Source organism: Hirundo rustica, chromosome 1 (genome assembly GCF_015227805.2).
Source record: "Hirundo rustica isolate bHirRus1 chromosome 1, bHirRus1.pri.v3, whole genome shotgun sequence".
Lineage (NCBI taxonomy): Eukaryota > Metazoa > Chordata > Aves > Passeriformes > Hirundinidae > Hirundo > Hirundo rustica.
This window is the reverse complement of record NC_053450.1, coordinates 30,019,709-30,038,174: the sequence shown is the minus strand read 5'-3', so window position 1 is coordinate 30,038,174 and position 18,466 is coordinate 30,019,709.

Sequence of the window (18,466 nt, the reverse complement as noted above, 5' to 3'; positions counted from 1 at the left end):
CATTCCAAATGACAAGAAGAAAGGCAATTAAAAGTGGAGTTGTCCATCAGGATGCACTAGTTGTGCCTCACCTCACGAAGACACACTCTATCACTACCACAAGTGCTGTTCTCCTGATTTCTCAGCACCAGTTTTAAAGCCCAGACTCCCAATGTGCCCTGCCAGAATTTTCTGTTCTCGTTGCAATTAACCATGGGTCATGCTTAATGGTGGGTCACAGAAGGCCCAAAATGAAGGGATGAAGATGCCATAGAGGAATACACTTTAAAAGTTTCTTTGTGGCTTTTTGTTTACTTGCTTTTCAGTGTTTCAAATTTGCCTGGACAAAGTGCTATGGTTCTTGCCGGGGGCTCCTTTTCCCTGGAGTTTAAATTCCCCGGCATTCAGGTGGTTTTAGAGTCCTGGCCCTCTGCAAAGCTCTGTGCCAAACGCAGGAAAAGACAGAGTCTTCAAGGTTACATGCTTCGTTTATTAGTTCTTATCTTACAATTTTCTCAGTGTCCAAAAGATGTTTGCCGCGGCTCGGACATCTGGTGACTCCTCCTGTCTCTGGGCTGTCCTTATCTTTTATACTAATTGCTACGTATTCTTTATTTACTATTTATTACCAATGTCTATCACTATTACTAAAAAGGTCATCTCTACTCTGACCCAATCCTCACTAACTACTTTGTGCCAACGTCACTGCAGAAATGGAGTGAGGGAACAAGAAGGAAGAAGAAGGAGGCAATGCCCTAAATTCTCCATCTTGCCCCATTCACTGCAATGCCAAGAATCCCAAACCCACTGTTTTTTCACCCTGTGATATACTAAACTACTATTTTTACACTCTTGTGGCCTGCAATGCTTCCTGCAGTGGAAGAAGCCTCTCCCATGGACTGAAATCAAAGCCAGTGTCTCTCTGAGCTCTGGGCTGGGGTCCCAGACCCCCCTGCCCAGGTCCCTGACCCTCCAGGGCAACCAAAGGAATGCCCTGGACTCCAACAGGTTCTGAGACCGGGGCTGAAATGCTGCTACAGTTAGAAGATTATTTTCTTTTTAACAGCATAAAGCCTTTACTTTCTACTTTGTAGGAAAGGAAAAAATCTGATTGAAAAGATTTTAAAATTTTAATGTTGTTCCCTTGCTCTAAATTTCCAGTGACAAACACTATTTACATTTTTAGAAGACCAATTTAATATTGAAATAAATTTATTAATCAGTATTAGATTTTTTTACAGTTCTTAGTAATTTTATTCATCAGTAGTTTTAAAAGTTTATAAATTATATAAAAGGAAACTAAACAGCACAGAAAAACTCTAAGAAGCCCTGCCTGAGCGAGACACAGCAGCTTTTGAAGAGAACCTGCCCATTCAGAACTGTATGCTCCTTTAGCAATCTTTGAAACAGAAGCTTAACCTGATTAATGCTTTAATTTAAATCCTCTGATCCTCAGTACTAATAAAAATTCGTTTGGAGCAAATAAAGATACAAACGTACCACAAGCGGTATTACTCCAACTTTGCCACTTGAGGGCAGTCATTTCGTGTCCTGTAATGAAATGGTAATTCAGCAGCAATTTCCCGTGCTGGCACTTAGGCTGTTCTGAGGCAAACTCTTCCACAGACACACAGAAACTGAAAACAAACACAAATTACCTCTTCTGAATAGCTAATTTGATCTGAAATTCATCTCAGTCAAACTTTGGGAGACAAAGCTAATAAGCTGCGGCAAAATCCGCAATCATGGGGTAAGTGCTCAAAAGAGAATTCAAAAAAGGAACAATTTAAAGGATACTGAGAAAAATTAGATGGTTTCAATCAACTGGGTCTCAAAGATTTGTCCTGAAGTATGTAATGCACTTAAAAGCAAATAGAAGTGCCTTATATTACAGTTACACTGGAAGCAAATCCTGAAGGATTTGCCCTGAAGCAACCTCAGCATTGTTAGTAGTAGTGGTTGAACAAAATGAATAGAAGATGGATGACATTCCTAAAAAAAAGGAGGAAAGTGAAAAACATGTGGGAGATCTTGAGAGCAGGGCAGAATAAGGAGAGGAGCCAAATTATTGCAGATTAGCCGTCTCAATTCAGAGCTATAAAATACTGACAAACAATAAAGAAATTTGTAAACTCTTAAGAAGTACAAAGGAGAAAGTGCCAACTTAGGCTGACTAGATAAAAACCTTGTCACACCAACTTAATTGTCATCCATAACAGAATACAGGGTCTCATGAAAAAAGAAAGGAGAACTGAATTGTAATATATTTCTTGGCTTTTTTTCAAATCAACAATAGCTCAGATAGCTTTAGTGAAAAAATGTTGTGAAATCATGGTTTAGCCAAAGCAATAGTCTAGAAAACACAAGCTTGAAAATATCTACATAAAGAAAAGTTATCAAATAATTTACAGTTTCAAGAGTAGGACATATTTTGGATTTCCCATTGATTCTGCCACTGCATTCAACCAACACTCCTCCGCTCTCATTGAAAAGTCCCCTCCAGCCACTGTCTCACGGAGTTAATTCAAACACGATTGTTCCAAATTACTCTGTAAGGCCACACTCTACGCTTCCAGCTTCTTTTTCAAAATGTGTTTCTGCTTTACTCATTCATCCACAGAAAACCCTTTTAGACTAGATGCTTTTGCTCTCTCTGCATTACAATCCTCACAAATCTTGCAAATCTTGACAGAGAGTCGAACACATGCCATTTGCTATGAAACCACGTTATATAATTTAAATTCTGTATACTTTTACATTGAGATACTCATTTAAATTAAAGGACTTCTTTCTGTTTTTTTTATATATATATATATATATATTTAATTTTCAGTAGAAAGATGCATTGTTTTGCAAGACAGCCAAAGTCATTTTTAAGCAAACTCAGGTTTTGCAGCAATTAATGGACTGCTTTCTTTGTACACACTTATTCACACCATGAGTGTGAAACCTTTATATGCACTCTGTGATAAATGTAAACTACATATGTATCCAGCGAGGATAGTGCTTGGATTTCATAATTTTCCCTATACTGAAGCAACTGTAAAGGCCTCATTGACACCTCCTATTGCCAACGAGAAGGCAGCAATAGGAGGTGAATGGATGACAGAGACTCATTCATTTCAGTGACAATAACTGCTCTGAACTTTGATCTTACTGTAGCTTAAAAGGTGTGAATCCAGTTCCACCGATGACAAAACTATTTTGAAAGAATAATAGTAATAATTTTTACTAAAATATTAATATTATGCTGAAAAGACAAATGCTTGTCTTACTACAGAGAAACTTGGTTCTACAATACAAATCAGACTGTAGTGAAGATGCTCAGTTTTTATAACTCCTAAATGACCTTCAGAAAATCTCTTGAAAGAACAGAAGAAAGCTTGTGACAGTATGAGTGCCATGAACAACTGAAAGGCTGAGCAGATCTTGATTGAAGGCAGCATCACATTTGTTGACACTGCAGATACCTCCTCTTCAAAAGGACTCAGGGATCTTATGAAGCATGAAGTTGATAGGATTTTCATTGTATTTGGAACTTCCTTTTAATATGAAGCAGGGATATTATTAAAATTTGTATCATATTTGCAATGGTAGACTATCAAGGTTATCTAGAACATTGGAAGGGAAGGAGGGAGGGAGGGAGGCAGAAAGGGAAGTAGAAAAGGAGGCAGGGAGGCAGTGAGAGAGCATGAGACAAGAGAAGAATTGTTTGGTTTTCATCTTGTTATCCCACACCAAAATAATTTCATGTGATCGCGCCATAAGACTGAGACTAATGGTTTTAGCAGGATACTAGAAAGCAAACCAACCCAGCAATGGCTGGATATTACTGCCTTACCCAGGAAAGACTTTAGCACAGCTGATTCATTGCTCAGTGGCTCATAGTGGTTTTAAATAGTTTGCAATCTTCCTTGAGATGAAGGAGGGTGACTGTTGAAGATAGGAAGAGACCTTCTGAAAGTTTTGAAAAGAGATGGGGAAGAATTTTGGACATAGTTATCCTGACCAGGAAGTCTACATTGTTTAAATACTCGGGAATTCAGCAATGGTGCAATGAAATACTTTTGCAAGAACAGTGGTTTAAAAGTATTTATATAGTACTGTGAATAACATAGTTTATATTGCATTATAACTAAGCACCAGTTTAATTATTCTTAAAGACTCCAAATTACAAAACCACATTGCCCCAAAATACATTTCCTCTTCCTTATAAATCTGACTCTCCGGTACTTGCTAAAATAAATCTTTTTCTGTGCAGAACTAAGGTCCTTTCTAACATGCTAAAAAATGCTTCAGGATTAGATTCATCTACTGAGTGACTAGATTAGTTTGAGAAATATTACATTTTATGCCTCTCAAAGCATTGTATCTTATTTTTAACTTGAAAAAGAAAAAAAATTCAAAGGATAATTAAAAAAGGTGTTCAAAATTTTGAAGGTAATACTGTTTCCGCAATATCAAAATCATAGAAACAGAATATACTGAGTTGGGAGGGACCCGTTAGGATCATCGACACCAACTCCTGGCCCTGCACCAAATATCCCTAAGAGTCACACCATGTACCTGACAGCATTGTCCAAACACTTCATGAACTCTGTCAGGCTTGGCGCTTGACCACTTCCCTGGGGAGCTGTTCCAGTGCACAACAACCCTCTGTACAACCTAAACCTCCCCTGACACATCTTCAGGCCATTTCCTTGGGTCCTGTCCCTCGTCAAGAGAGCAAAGAGGTCAGTGCCTGCCCCTCCACTTCCTCACATGAGGACTCACTGCAATGAGGCCTCTCCTCACTCTCTTCCAGGCTGAACAGACCAAGTGACCCCAGCTACTCCTCATATGTCTTCCACTCAAGACCCTTCACCATCCTCATTGCCCTCCTTTGGACATTCTCTAATAGTTTAATGTTGTTTTTATATTATGGTAACCAAAACTGCTGCCTCAGTGCAGAGCAGAGCAGGACAATCCCCTCCCTTGCCTGGCTGGCCATGCTGTGCCTGATACCCCCAGGACAGGGTTGGCCCTCCTGGCTGCCAGGGCACTGCTCACTCATGTTCAACCTGCCATTGACCAGGACCCCATGTCCCTTTCCAGAGCACTGCTCTCCAGCAGCTCATTCCCCAGTCTATACACACAAATCAGGGTTGCCCCGTCCTAGGTGCAGAATCCAGCACTTGTTTTTTTAAACTTCATACAACCGGTGATTGTCTATTTCTTTAATTTTTCATGATCTCACTGCTGGGCCTCTCTTCTCTCCAGCACACTGACAGCTCCTTCTAATTTGGTGTTGTTAGCAAACTTAGCATTCGTTTAAGTCCTGCATCCAGGTCATTTATGAAGACATTGAAAAGCACAAGGGCTAAGATGGAGCCCTGTGGAACCCCACTAGTGGCAGTCCCCAGTCTAATGCCACCCATTCACTGTAACCCTCTGTGCCTGAGTCAGTTGTTCACTCATCACATAATGTGTGATAATGTGTACATATCCAGCTGTGGGATGGACATTTTGTTTGTAAGACACTATATGAGAAAGCATCAAAACTTTGCTGAAGTCCAAAAATATTACAGCTACTGGCTTTCCCTGACCCACTGAGTGGGTGACTTTGCCGTAGAAGGAAATTCAACAAGCAGGACTTTCCCCTCAGGAAGTTGTGCTGGCTGTGACCAATGACTGTGTTGTCCTCCAGGTGTTTTTCAACACCTACCAGAATAATCTCTTCCATGATTTTATGAGGCAGTGAAGTGAGGCTGACAGGACTGTAGTTTCTGGAGTCCTCCTTGCCCTTCTTGAAAATCAGAACATTAGCCAGCTTCCAGAATTGATAAAGGGCTGCTTTATCACCTAATTTTCATAATGACTTGATTTGAAGCTACTTTTGATACAAATTATTTGACATCAAATACTTAATCACAAGTTCTTATTGTATTTGGGTTATTGGCAGCACGTATATTCTTGGGTATCTGTTTAGGAGAAACAGAGCTAACCGCAAGTCTTTTGAAAGGTATTACAGTTTTTAGTAAAATAGATACATTAGCATCACTAACTTGAAAGCATTCTTTCTCTCCAAGATATTCCAAGAAATCTTGTATGATTGCTCTAGGTCATTATACCATAAGTCTACATTATCTTTTTATGGGATTCAGCAATTCTGAAGTGGAGTCACGCAAGATCTAACATCAAGAAAATGTGGGCAAATTATCCATTGCTCAACGAAATGTGTAGCTTACAGTACATAATAAGACCACACGCCTCCTATAGAAAATGGATCAAAACACTGATTTTAGAAAAAAATTAAGAATTTCAGATTGCACTAATAAGGCAAATGGCACAGCTGGACAAATGCACCAACCCCCCAAACATTTATATTTTACCAGCCTTTTTCGTTCCCTTTTCTCCCTATTTTCCACACTTGCTCCTCCCAAACCTCCTAAATCCCTCCCTTTTCATCTTTGGTTCCTGCCTGGAATACCATGACTACTGTCTCATCCCAAGAAGTCCTTCCTCTGCATCCCATCATGTGTCCCATCACATCTCCACCTCTTAGTCTACTCCCAGTGAGTCATGATGATGGATGTTATGCCTGGATACTGGGGCTGGGGCTCTCCTGGGGCAGCCATCAGCTTTGTGAGGTATTACTCTGCAAATTAATGGAGAATAAAACCAAATATTCACTTCTAGCTAATTGTCCATTTCCTACAGAGCAAAATGCACTACAAGTCATAAAATTGTCCCGCCTGTGATGTAATACTACATTTCTTTCTCATATTCCAAAATTTCAGGATAATGGGAGCTATGTCATTTTGCTAGTTTTAGACACTTAGAAAAGTTATGTGCATCCCTTTATCTCTAGAGCTGAAAGCAGCTTAAAATGTTTGTTACTTTCCAAAACTAAATTTATCCCTAGAGAAGAAACTGCAATTTTTAGTCTCTCTAAAGATGAAGAAGATGGATTGGAAGAAACTCTCTATGACTGAGAACGATTTCCATTTATTTAATGACATAATGCATTGATGGTTAAGCACCAAAGGAAAGTTGATGGCAAATTATTTTTTCACAAATTTAATACACCTTAAGCAACATATATTTTAACAACAACAACAAAACATAAAGATATTTATTTTAGCAATATACTCTCAAACTTAATATAGCTCAATATAGCTTTCAAACTTAACATTCATGTGTCAGAAAAGAAAAAAACCACAAACCAAACCCCAAACTCCAGTATAAAGTAACCATTTTACTTTTCACAAAACCACTACAATTATTATAAGGTTAGAGTCTGACAGATGATGTACTATAGATTGTTTGCATAAGGGACGCTTTAACTGAGAGTCAACAGAGTATGAAAATTAGGAAATCAGTAATTTTTCTATCCTTATACCAGATTTTCTCAAGTAAACAGTCTTTGGAAGACTGGAGAATCTTGCTAAATATTGATTCTGTTCAGGCTGAATGTCAAACCTATTTCAACCACATATTTATGTACTAAATATTTTGGGGGGGTGAGCTTTGAAATACATTAGAACTGGAAACCATTTAAACAGCAATTTGAGACATGCTGAATTTTATATATCCAAGCAATAAAAAGGGTTTAAAAAAAAATTAGACTTGAGAGAAAAGGTCTTAATACTCTGGGAAAATGGCAGTTTTTTCCATAATGACCTTTTTAAACATAATCTTCATATTCTTCAGTTTTCCTTGTATCTTTGTGTTTTTTCCTCCATCTCTCTGGAATATTCCCTAAGACCTCTGCAAGATCCCAGTAATTCTAACAGTAGTTCCTTACCATGCAGACACTGGTGTTCAGTGTACCATGAAGGGTGAAGAAGTCAATGACACATTGCTTATGCAACATTGTAACTTAGCAAAGTTACTTATAGACCAGGAATCTGATTTAAAACTTTTTTTCTTCTTTTATATCATCATCCACCAGTGTGCTTAATTATATATAACAGTGAAGAGGATTTTCACAGAATTATTTATGTTGGAAAAGACCATCAACTCCAACCTTTAACTGATTTTACCACAAACAACAAGTTCATTGCTCCTTGCAGCCAATACAAAACAACCAATCTAAGTTCAATTTTTCCAAGGTGCCATCACCATCAGCCGCAGATGTTTCCTTAGTTTTTTGGTATATACACAGTCCTCTAATAGCTGCTTTAATATCATGGTTGATTTGATGTCACAACACACATACTATGAATATTACATTTCTCAATCTTTGAGAAAGCCAAAAAAGTATAATCTCATATCCTTTCCTATAACAGTGAAAGGGGAGTCCAGACTTGCACTTTTAACCAATATTGCTTATAATAAAGAACTTAAAATGTCAAAATGTTTAGACCATGCCAAGTGCTTTTGGGTTTATGTGCAAACAGGCACTTCTTATTTCTGACACTAATTTGGGCATATGCTATTTTTTTTCCATTTTAACACTCCTTTGAATACTAAAGGCTGCAGAATATCACATCAATCCATTAGTTTCTGCATGAAAAAAAATTCAGTTCCTGAAAAAAATTGTCAGCTCCTGAGAAAATGGACTGGAGTGAGGGTGAATTCTAACAGCTACACCCTGTGCAAACAGCATTTTCACAGCAAGTCAACTACATTGCTCTTGATAAATCCCTTTGCAAAAATTATAAACAAATAGCAACCAAATTTTGGAGAATCCAACTAAATGTTTCTTACTTCCTGCTACAGACACACAGGCATATGGACCAGAAGCACAATAGTAAAATTATTGACGTAATGAAAAATATGAGGATAAGTTTCACGACAAAAAAATTCATGTCTTTCCTGTTAATTAATAAATAAAAAACAATCACTACCATGGCATATTAGCCTTACAACATTTATAAATTTTTATTTAGTATATTTTCAAGCTAACTACTAAGGATGTTTCAGCATCACTTTTCCACATTTATGAAGTTCAGCTGTGTTTTCTATAATTTTCACATGGTGTATGTTAGAAAATACCACGTTCATTTAGACAAAGAAAGACAAAACTAAATTTTATCAACAGATTAAGGATTAGTAAACACCATGTAAGATATATAACTGGTGAGTATAGTTTGCAAGTATATGCATCAATAATTGGCTAGGAATAACTCAAAATTTTGCTCTACTGATGTTATTGTTTCCATGGTCTCTTCTGAGCTGGAGGATTCTCTTTTGTGTATGGTATAAATATATATTCTACTGACTCTTGCAGTTGGACCAATCCTTTGTAGTTACACTACCATATTACAGACATCAGCATTGGATGATCTCATGAGGACTGGTGTGATTTTGGCAACACAACTGTCATGGATTCCAAATTTGACCTTTGCTTCTTTTTGTTGCAGATTCTGTTTTCTGAATTGGAAACTGGCTTGGGGTTTGCTTTGGGTTTGGGGTTTTTTTGTTTCTTTTTTTGCTTTCTTTTGTTTGTTTGTATTTTCTCACAGTCATGCTAGCCAAGATTTTAATTTTGTTCAGTAAGTTTTCATGTGGGTTGACAAATTTACTTTGTTTGGCAAATTTAAACGACTCGGATTAAAAAAAATAGTTCTTTGTGTTTGAGACCTAGGACAAGTCATAACCTGATCTTTTATAAAACCCCCAGCATTCTTTCATTGTTAGACCAGCTGTATTCTTTCTCTATCTTGCTTTTATACAGTCTTTTAAAAAGTTCCATTTACGTATGGCATTCTAGTTTTTCAACTTACTGGAAAAAAAGGAAGAACGACTCAAACCCAAAGTGTATACAAAATGTTTTGCTGTGCTCAAAATAGGCATTTCTAGGGGAGTCAAAACTCAGAGTATCACAGAATGGCTGGAGTTGGAAGAGAATTCTGGAGGTCATCTGGTTACAGTCCCTGCCAAAGCACAGTCACCTGAAGCAGGAAGGCATTCAGACAGATTTCAGTAACTCCAGAGAAGAAGACCCCACAGCCTCTTTCCTCATTCTCTCTGCTCTTGCCTCTCCTTGTGTTCTCTAAAGGACAAGTTGGTGTGATGAACACACCCTCCCTGCAGGGATGAAGAGCATTGTGGTTCAAGCACCAGCAACCGATGGGCCTGGACTGGAAGCAGCCCTGCTGGGCAGGCTGTGAGTTCTGTGCTGGGCTGCATCTTCTCAGGAACAAAGAGCCCGAGCTGGGGCTGGACAGCACTAAACTGCTACAGCCACGCAGCTGCGCCTACATAAGGGGGGGGGGGCTGCCTGCCAGTCAAGCACTTTACACTAAAAACGTGGTTTAAACAAACACCCAGGGCCACTGCATTCTCCTGCACCACTGCTGGTTGCACAGCAGCGATCTCAACTTTCCATGAGCCGGGCCACTGCTCAAGGTTACTCCTCAAGGTCCCAGCATCTGATACCTAAAACAAGGTAAGTAATACTTCACATTAGGCCTAAAATATATTGTATACTAAAGTCATTTACATATATCCGACTGTAGCTTAATTATTAAAAGCGTGGCAAATAGCAGTGTTTCACTACTGCCTAAATTGTTGTCTAAATCAATGTCTGATCACCACCTAAACTATCATTTCAATGAACATATAAATAATTATCTATTAATTTTGCATCGCAGTTTAATGAACATTAAACTGTTTCTTTATCACCATTTTTTCATTCAATCATCAATTAATTTCCATTTAAATATCATTTGATCATTAATAAAAATATTTCATTATCCCCATAATGATGACTTCTCTTGATAATTTATTTGCAACAGTTAGAGTTTTTTAAACAGATGGATAATGCAGCTTTTCTTACTTTACTAGATGTCCCAGGGGAAAAAAAAAAATCTTTAGCTATAAAATTCATACCCCGCATTACCTAGATATGTATGTGTGTGTGTGTGTGAGCATGAATTTATAGTGCATGTTAATCCCAGACAACAAGGTTTGGTTTTCACAATTATTTCGCTTCTTCTCCTGAGGCTTAGATATGAGGGTTGCCAATAAAATACAGATTCCAATGCATACAAAAGCTTCAGAATATTAAAGCACTGGATCTAGACAGTTCCAAGGCAGAAAAGGCATCCATTGCAAAAAACATTCATGCAAAGTGTTCAGACAATACATATATTGTAAATCAAACAAGGGAGGCAAGAAACAGAGCTGCCCAGTTCATTCTAGGAGAAAAAACATGCCTTTGTTTTCCCATGGCATTGTTAGACTCAAAGAATGCTGAATGAGTGATGAACTTAGCTTTTGTGTGATTAAGTGCACAATCTGTATTTCTGAATTTTAACAATCAACTGGATTATTTTCAGTAACATTTGTAATTAAACATTAGTTCTTCCATGATGTTTGTTCTTTCACATACTGTAGATTTAAATAACCACATCCAGCAGCTACCTATTCTAGAACCAGTGAGAGGTCTCAAATGTTGTGCTGATTCAAATCAATGTAATTTGAGCTATCAGACATCAATTAAATTATTCTTATTAAATATGATACATGATAAATTATTGAAAAATAGCGTAAAAATTACTAGTCTTCTGAATCTCTTTATTATGTTATTGTCATAATCAAAAGAGGCTAGGACTTCCCTATAAAATCAGTATAAACACTCTCCTCAAAAGACTATTTCTCCAAATAGCAAATAAATAGAGAAAAGGTAGAAGAGAAACCCAGCAATACAGGAGTAATAACTTTGTCAGGGAATGCTCCCTACACAAATATGCTTTACAAATTTTTCACCGATACAAGCACACAAATACGGCATAAAATTAATTCTATCAAGGCTTCTTTTACTTGCTAAGTTTTAGTTTCCTCATCCAAAGTTATTCCGTGACAAAAGAAAAAGACCATGAAGCTCCCTGGTAGCTTGCAGGGAAAAACATCTCACGAAGGGGAAGAATGGCTACATTTAAATAGCTAAAGACATGCTGGTTCCAAGGCCTGTTTTTCACATTCAGGATCAGGACAGAGATTCTTTCACTGTCACCCTCTTACATAAATATTTCCTTCCCTGAGGCTGTATTCAATGTAGAACTGGAATAATGAAAAGTCAATAGTGGCCTGACAGGGACAGGCACACATGGATAAATTTTGGCACTGTCATTATTTTTGGTTTGGTGAAGCTTTGAGAAAACATTAGGAAAAGCTTTAAGTTCACTTGCAAACATCATACCTACACAGAATGGCAAGCCGAAGCAGATTTTTTCAGCAGATTTCAAACCTTGCTCAAATTTTAATGCTCTCCATTTCTCCATTTGTAAAGCAGAAATGAAAGATTCCTTTTCTCTTTCTTCTATCCCTTTGTGAATTAATGATTCAGATTATAAGATATCTGAGATATACACCTCTATCTACACCACACATACACTAATCCCTTTGCAGAGTTGCAGGAGGTGAGGACCATGCCATGCTTTTTAGTAACACCAGTACTGTCAGCTCCAGTTAACTGCTCTCCAGGCTCTAAGGCAGAATTACTCGAGGGCTTAAGTAAGCAGGCACAAACTGTAGACTGCACAGGGCTTCAGCAAAAGGCAAGGATCTCTATGCTCCATCAGGGGCTTTCCTCAGGATATCCATACCCTAATTTTAGGTATACAAAGAATTTTAAGGACAAAGAGAGTAAGTATTCTCTGGACAACCGCTCCAATTTGAACTTCAGCAAAATTTAAGTACTGAGAGTCAAGGCAAGGCAGAATCTAGGTGACATGGGTGTCATTTTTATCATTACGTATATGTACAACATCCAAAACACTGTGGGGTCCAGACTTCCTTTGAGAACTTTATTGCATACCAGGGAATGAAAGTACTTGTTTTGTTTCTATACATTTGCCAGTCACATTGCCTACTCAGAGTTCTAGACAGTATCTCACAATTTGTCCATCAGAGATCCTTCTCAATGAAGATGCAGCAATAACAACAAATCTATGAATAAACAAGCTGATAAACAAGTCTATTAGCTTTGTCACTTTAAAGATAAAAAACACAATTAATCAGCTAGGTTAATGAAGATTCTTGTAGCTGCAAAATTAACAAAAGGACATTATCTGTGCAGAACATTCACAGATAACCAGCATCAAACACTTAAGGCACAGAAATGTTGCTGTGGCTGTTTGTAAAAGGACTTTCTTTATTGTCTCATTGCATGATAATCTTTGACATTTCATAATTAAATATTGCCAAGCCCATACTACAAAGGTATGTTACATTTTGGATGTAGTTTTCACTTAGAAAATGTTTTCTACAATAATTAAATGGAAGACCATAATCCAAAGTCTCTTAGAGACATTTGAAATAAAATAACTGTAAAAATGGAGAGTCTGTTCCCCATCTAAGGACAATTTTCAGCTGAAAAGCCCTGCAATATAGAGCAATCCACTAAATCCCTGAAAACTAATATTCTAGAGTAAACTAAAAAAATGAACAGTATTATTGATTCATGCAGTTGTTGTATTAAGAAACGAAAGGAAGGGAATTTTTGCAGGGGGAGGAAGAGAATTTTTACAGGGGGAACAAAGCAAAAAGCAAGAAAAAACCAACTTCTGCTCTTTCCTACCACCATTCTACAAAAATCTCACAACCAGTAGTACTTCCTGCTTCCCACTGATTTTTAACCTGTTGAACCATGGAATCTTGTCCTTTCTTCATTTGTCTGAAACAGTGTCCTTGGTCTCTTCCCACTTCTTTTAGGATGGCCTTCAAAGTAGCTTTCTCAGCTCCTGTCTTTGCCTTCTCAGAGTACTGTCCTTACTCTTCTTCTGTTATGCTTTCATATTTTATTTCAACCATGGTCTGTCTTCAAAATATTTCTAAAATATGCTTAAGGTTTCTTTTTTCTATTTTTTTAAGCAACCAAAAATGTCATTTATGTTCTTATGAATTACCACAATATCTTTTTTTAGCTTTGCCACATGCCCTGCCTGTACAAAGTCATAACACTGAACAACAATAAACTTTCTATCCCATAACTCTGACTGCAGCATACATTTCTGTGCATTCCTACATCTGTGGTTCCACATGCAAAGCATGATGAAAATTGTTGTGAATAAAACTGAAGTGAATAAAACTGTAACTTCAGGCATCAGCATCAGAGGTTAGATTAGAAAGACATATATATATATTTGGCCTACAAATTGAAAGTTACAAGTCTGTGCTAGTCAGCTACTTATCCACTTAATTAATCTTTTATTGCCTTGAGATTACTGGCATACACTGTCCAACAGCACTTCTCAGGTGGAGCATGCTCTCCTATCATGCAATTTGATATCACCTCTGGAAGATATTGCTTGTGCATCCAAGGCTCATTTCATATAATTTTATCTGTCTGAGCGTTCATAGCTCTACAAGTACAATGAAATTCCACACATTACAAAATGTCAACATTCCACTGATAGTACCATTTCATTCCCCTGTTTATCACAACAATAATATCTGAGCTCATTAAAACACCTACTTCATCTCTTACAAATTGTTCCTTGGTAATCCTTTCTTTCTTGACTGGAAAAAAGTGTCCTTGCAGAAGAATTTTGTGACAGTTGTACCTTCCATGCAGCTCTTGCTGACATGTTCTGCTTTTCCAGCCTGTGTTTTTTACCCTCATATGACAAAATAATGCTCCACTAAACTATTGTTGAGAAAGTAATCTCCAAAAGACTATTGTTTCTTCTGTTTCATGTCTGACACAGTTTGTTCTAGGAACATAAACAGACTCAAAGAAATCCGTAATCATAACAGAAGAGTGACTTGAAAGTGGGATTCCTACAAAGGCATCAAGCTTGTGAGTGGGCAGGCATAAGTAGCAGCTACAGAATTTTCTAACATACACTCAAATAAATAACAAAATTAAAGACAAACAAATTACAAGTCAATTAGTTTTTATACAATTACATTTTGGAAAAGAATATTCACTATCATTGATACAAAATCACTAAAGTACTTGGTTTGGGAAAAAATTATTTTTAAGCAGAAAGCCCCAACAACTCGAGTGCTTTAGCAAAACCACCAAACAGCTTTTGGCACAGAAATTATTAATGAATTTTTTTCTTTTTAATCTGTAGGGACAAAAAAAAAAAAAAAAAAAAAAAAGACAAACCTGTAAAATGACATACCTGTACAACCGAGAAAAAATTCCTCAGGAAACAGGCAGCTGTCCTAATGAATATATTTTCCTAATGATGACTGTCAACCTGAACTCCAAATGTCCAACTCTGTCCTGAGTGCACTAAAGTCAGGAAGAATTACACTTGTAGAAGAAAAGGCAGGAGGAGGGACCTAATCAAAAGTTTCAAAAGATGGTACTCAAAGAAACAACCAAGAACTGTAAATGCCTTGAAAACCAGAACTGGATATGTTTAAATGCCACCTACTCACCAACATTTAAAAAACTACAAGCAACCCACAAGCTCCCTTTATTTAGAAAACTAAGATTAGTTACCATCCAAAATTGTTGGGGTTTTTATTTAATTCTGAACTGAAATGTTTTGCCCAAGAATACTAAACAGAGGGGTACAGAGAGGGAAATTGGAAGCAAACCTAATATACAGAATGAAAACAGGCAGTCTTCAATTTTAGAAATTGCTTTAGGCACAGTTTTAAGGGTGCTGAGACATTACTGAGAAATTGTGCTAGATCTGGAATTAGGAAAATATGTATTTTCTCTGGTCAGATGGACAGGATTTTCATGTTTCTTAGCTGGTTATTATTGTTTTAGTAGTGAATAATAATCAAAGAAATACAGAAACTCTGTGACACATTTTTGCTGTCAAATTTTCTGCATCTACAAAGACACCAAATTTTGGTAGCTCACATAATCTTTGCTTCTTTCTTCCTTGTTATGCACTGCAAAATTTGATAGCAAATTTTTTTTTTTTTTTTTTTTTTTTTTTTTTTTTTTTTTTTAATTAAGGATCTGTATTGCAAGAGGCTCTCTGCTGCATAGCAAATGAAGAGAAGACAATCTTTTGGACAAATCTCTTTTTAAAGGCTTTTACATAACAATAAGCACCTGGACTCCCTAACTCATCTTAAATGGGTTCCTCCACTAAAACAAACAGGTGTAAGAGAAGAAATCTGAAATCAGGAATAAAACTTTACAGAATTTAACATTTGTATTAATGACAGTCAAAGAAATAGGCTGGTATAAGAAACCTGGAGATGGGAATTAGGTTGAAGATCCAGTAGGATGCAAAGACAGAGTTAGAAGAGGGCATGAGCAACAAATGTCAGGATTCTCCCATCTTTGTTTTTGTACTGTTGACAAGCAGTAATAGAAGCAAAAGGTAAAGTACTATATCTCACTTTAATATCATAGAATCATAGAATTTTGGGGGTTGGAATGGACCTTTATAAATCACCTAATCCAAACCCTCTGCCATGGGCAGGGACAACTTTACACCAGGTCACTAAATATCTATTCACATAAGTAAAAATACTGAAGACCTATGTAGGTATAAGAATTGTCATGAGAGTTTTTTTTTTCTTTAAAAAAGAACAGATTTCACATACTACTTTGAAAAATGTGATAAAACAGAGGCTGACAAGTCAAGAACTCAGAAAACATTGTGGCTAATGCCAGAATTGAGATTGCTTAATATCTTCATTTCTCCCCTTATGGCATATGCATTGTAGCATAATTATATTGTTATAAGATATTTTTACCACTGGAAGGTTGTTTTATATTACAACTCTAGTAATGTATTTTTAAGCATAGAAAATGCTATGATGGGACTATTATTCCTACCAACTTTAGAAAACATAAGCAATGAAGCTGACAGTGGAAAATCAGAAAACCCAAACAGGTTTCAATTTAAAGCATTAAGAAAGTCAGACTCCTTTGTAATAAGACAATGATGGAAGCCCCAAGAGAAAGGAAAGGAGAACACTTCTGTTTCTACTGACATCAAGGAGGCTAAGGGCCAGGCTCTGCCCCTGTACGCACACAGCTACCATTGCTTTCAGCTGAAATAACTTGCAGCTTAGGGTTCAGCTGAGCCCTGTGTATCAAAGTCAAAAGTTCATAGTATTGTTGTGTCATAAATTATTATGAATGCATTTTGTCCATGCCTAACAATGTTGTACAAACTGAATCTTTGACAGTCCCTGCCTTGAAAATTTGAGCATCCCAGTCTAAGAAAATAAGCAACTAGCATTAAGAGGAGGATACTGAGTAAGTCTGGCAGAGACTGTCTGCATCCAGAGTTTAGTTACTGTAAACTATGTACAACCAGAGCATATTACTTCAAATTTTCTATTGCTGAAGTTTAGAAAATAATATACTGAATGCTTTTTAATTCATATTCTTTTATTAGTTGTTAAGTGACCAACCAGAATTTACTTAAAATATTATTCCCTTCAAATTGGTTTGGAAATGATTGCAGAAATATAGCACTACTTTAAAAATGTTCTCTCGATAATGGTTCAGTTATAAAGAAGTCTATTTGAGTATTGTTGACATTGCAGTTCGTCATGCAATGTTTTTCTTCATCATAGTACTTTCGAGTCACTGTTTCTGGCATATATATTACACCTCAACCCATTGAACAAAATGTGTTAACATACCTAATTTACTTTATATACATTATAGCTTATAAAGCTATAATGGAAACAAAATAAAGAAAGAAAGGAAGAGTAAGGAAGTGAAACAGTGGTCATGGAAAAAACATTAATCTATTTGCTTTTTAAAAATATCTGCAGAAACAACATTTCCAATATCAAGATTTTTAAATGTGCTTTCTCAGTAAAAACCCTATAGCAATTTTTATTTTGTGCATAATCTTATTTGTGGGATGTGAAATTACTTCAAATAAACAGTTCCAGATGGATCAGCCGGTTATTAACTTATTACTGGGTATAACTAAGAGTTCTTATGGTGCATTCCTACATTGTATTTCAACATGAGTAAGACTGTTTTGATGCTCAGTAGGAATATTACTGTAGTCTACCATACTCTACTGTACTCTACTATATTCTCCATGGGAACCATAAACTAATGCTCAGTATCTTAAACTGCACTGCCACTGACATGTGACAACTGTTTTTTTCAGCCATTTTTCTGAATGTTATGCAAAATTTTTGCCCACATCTGTTAAAAAAATATGGTAAAAATTCGTAAGAACTGTATACCCATCACCTTGCTTTCATTTAAATGCAGTCTGAGGAAATCCTGTTATTAGTGGACAGTGGTACTTAGTTTAATATTAAAAAGAAAACAAAAGCTTATGGCAAACTGACAAATAAACTGGTTATAACAGAATTATCTATTAATCTTCAGGAAACAGTACATTGGCATGCACTGCAGAGCCTCTCAAAGAATCTGAATTTTGGAAGACATGGAAACAACATATCATAAGTGATTGCCACATAAGCAGGTCCCTAATTAGGGTATTTAGGCAGAAAAAAAAAAAAAAAAAGTGAATGGGAAATCAGAGTTCTTTTGTATGAGCAGTACAACCAATTTTCTATAGCTTCAGGAGTATAAACTTTAAAGAAGCCTGTGTACAGTGATCGTTGTCTCTTCTTATGTTCTTGTACTCCT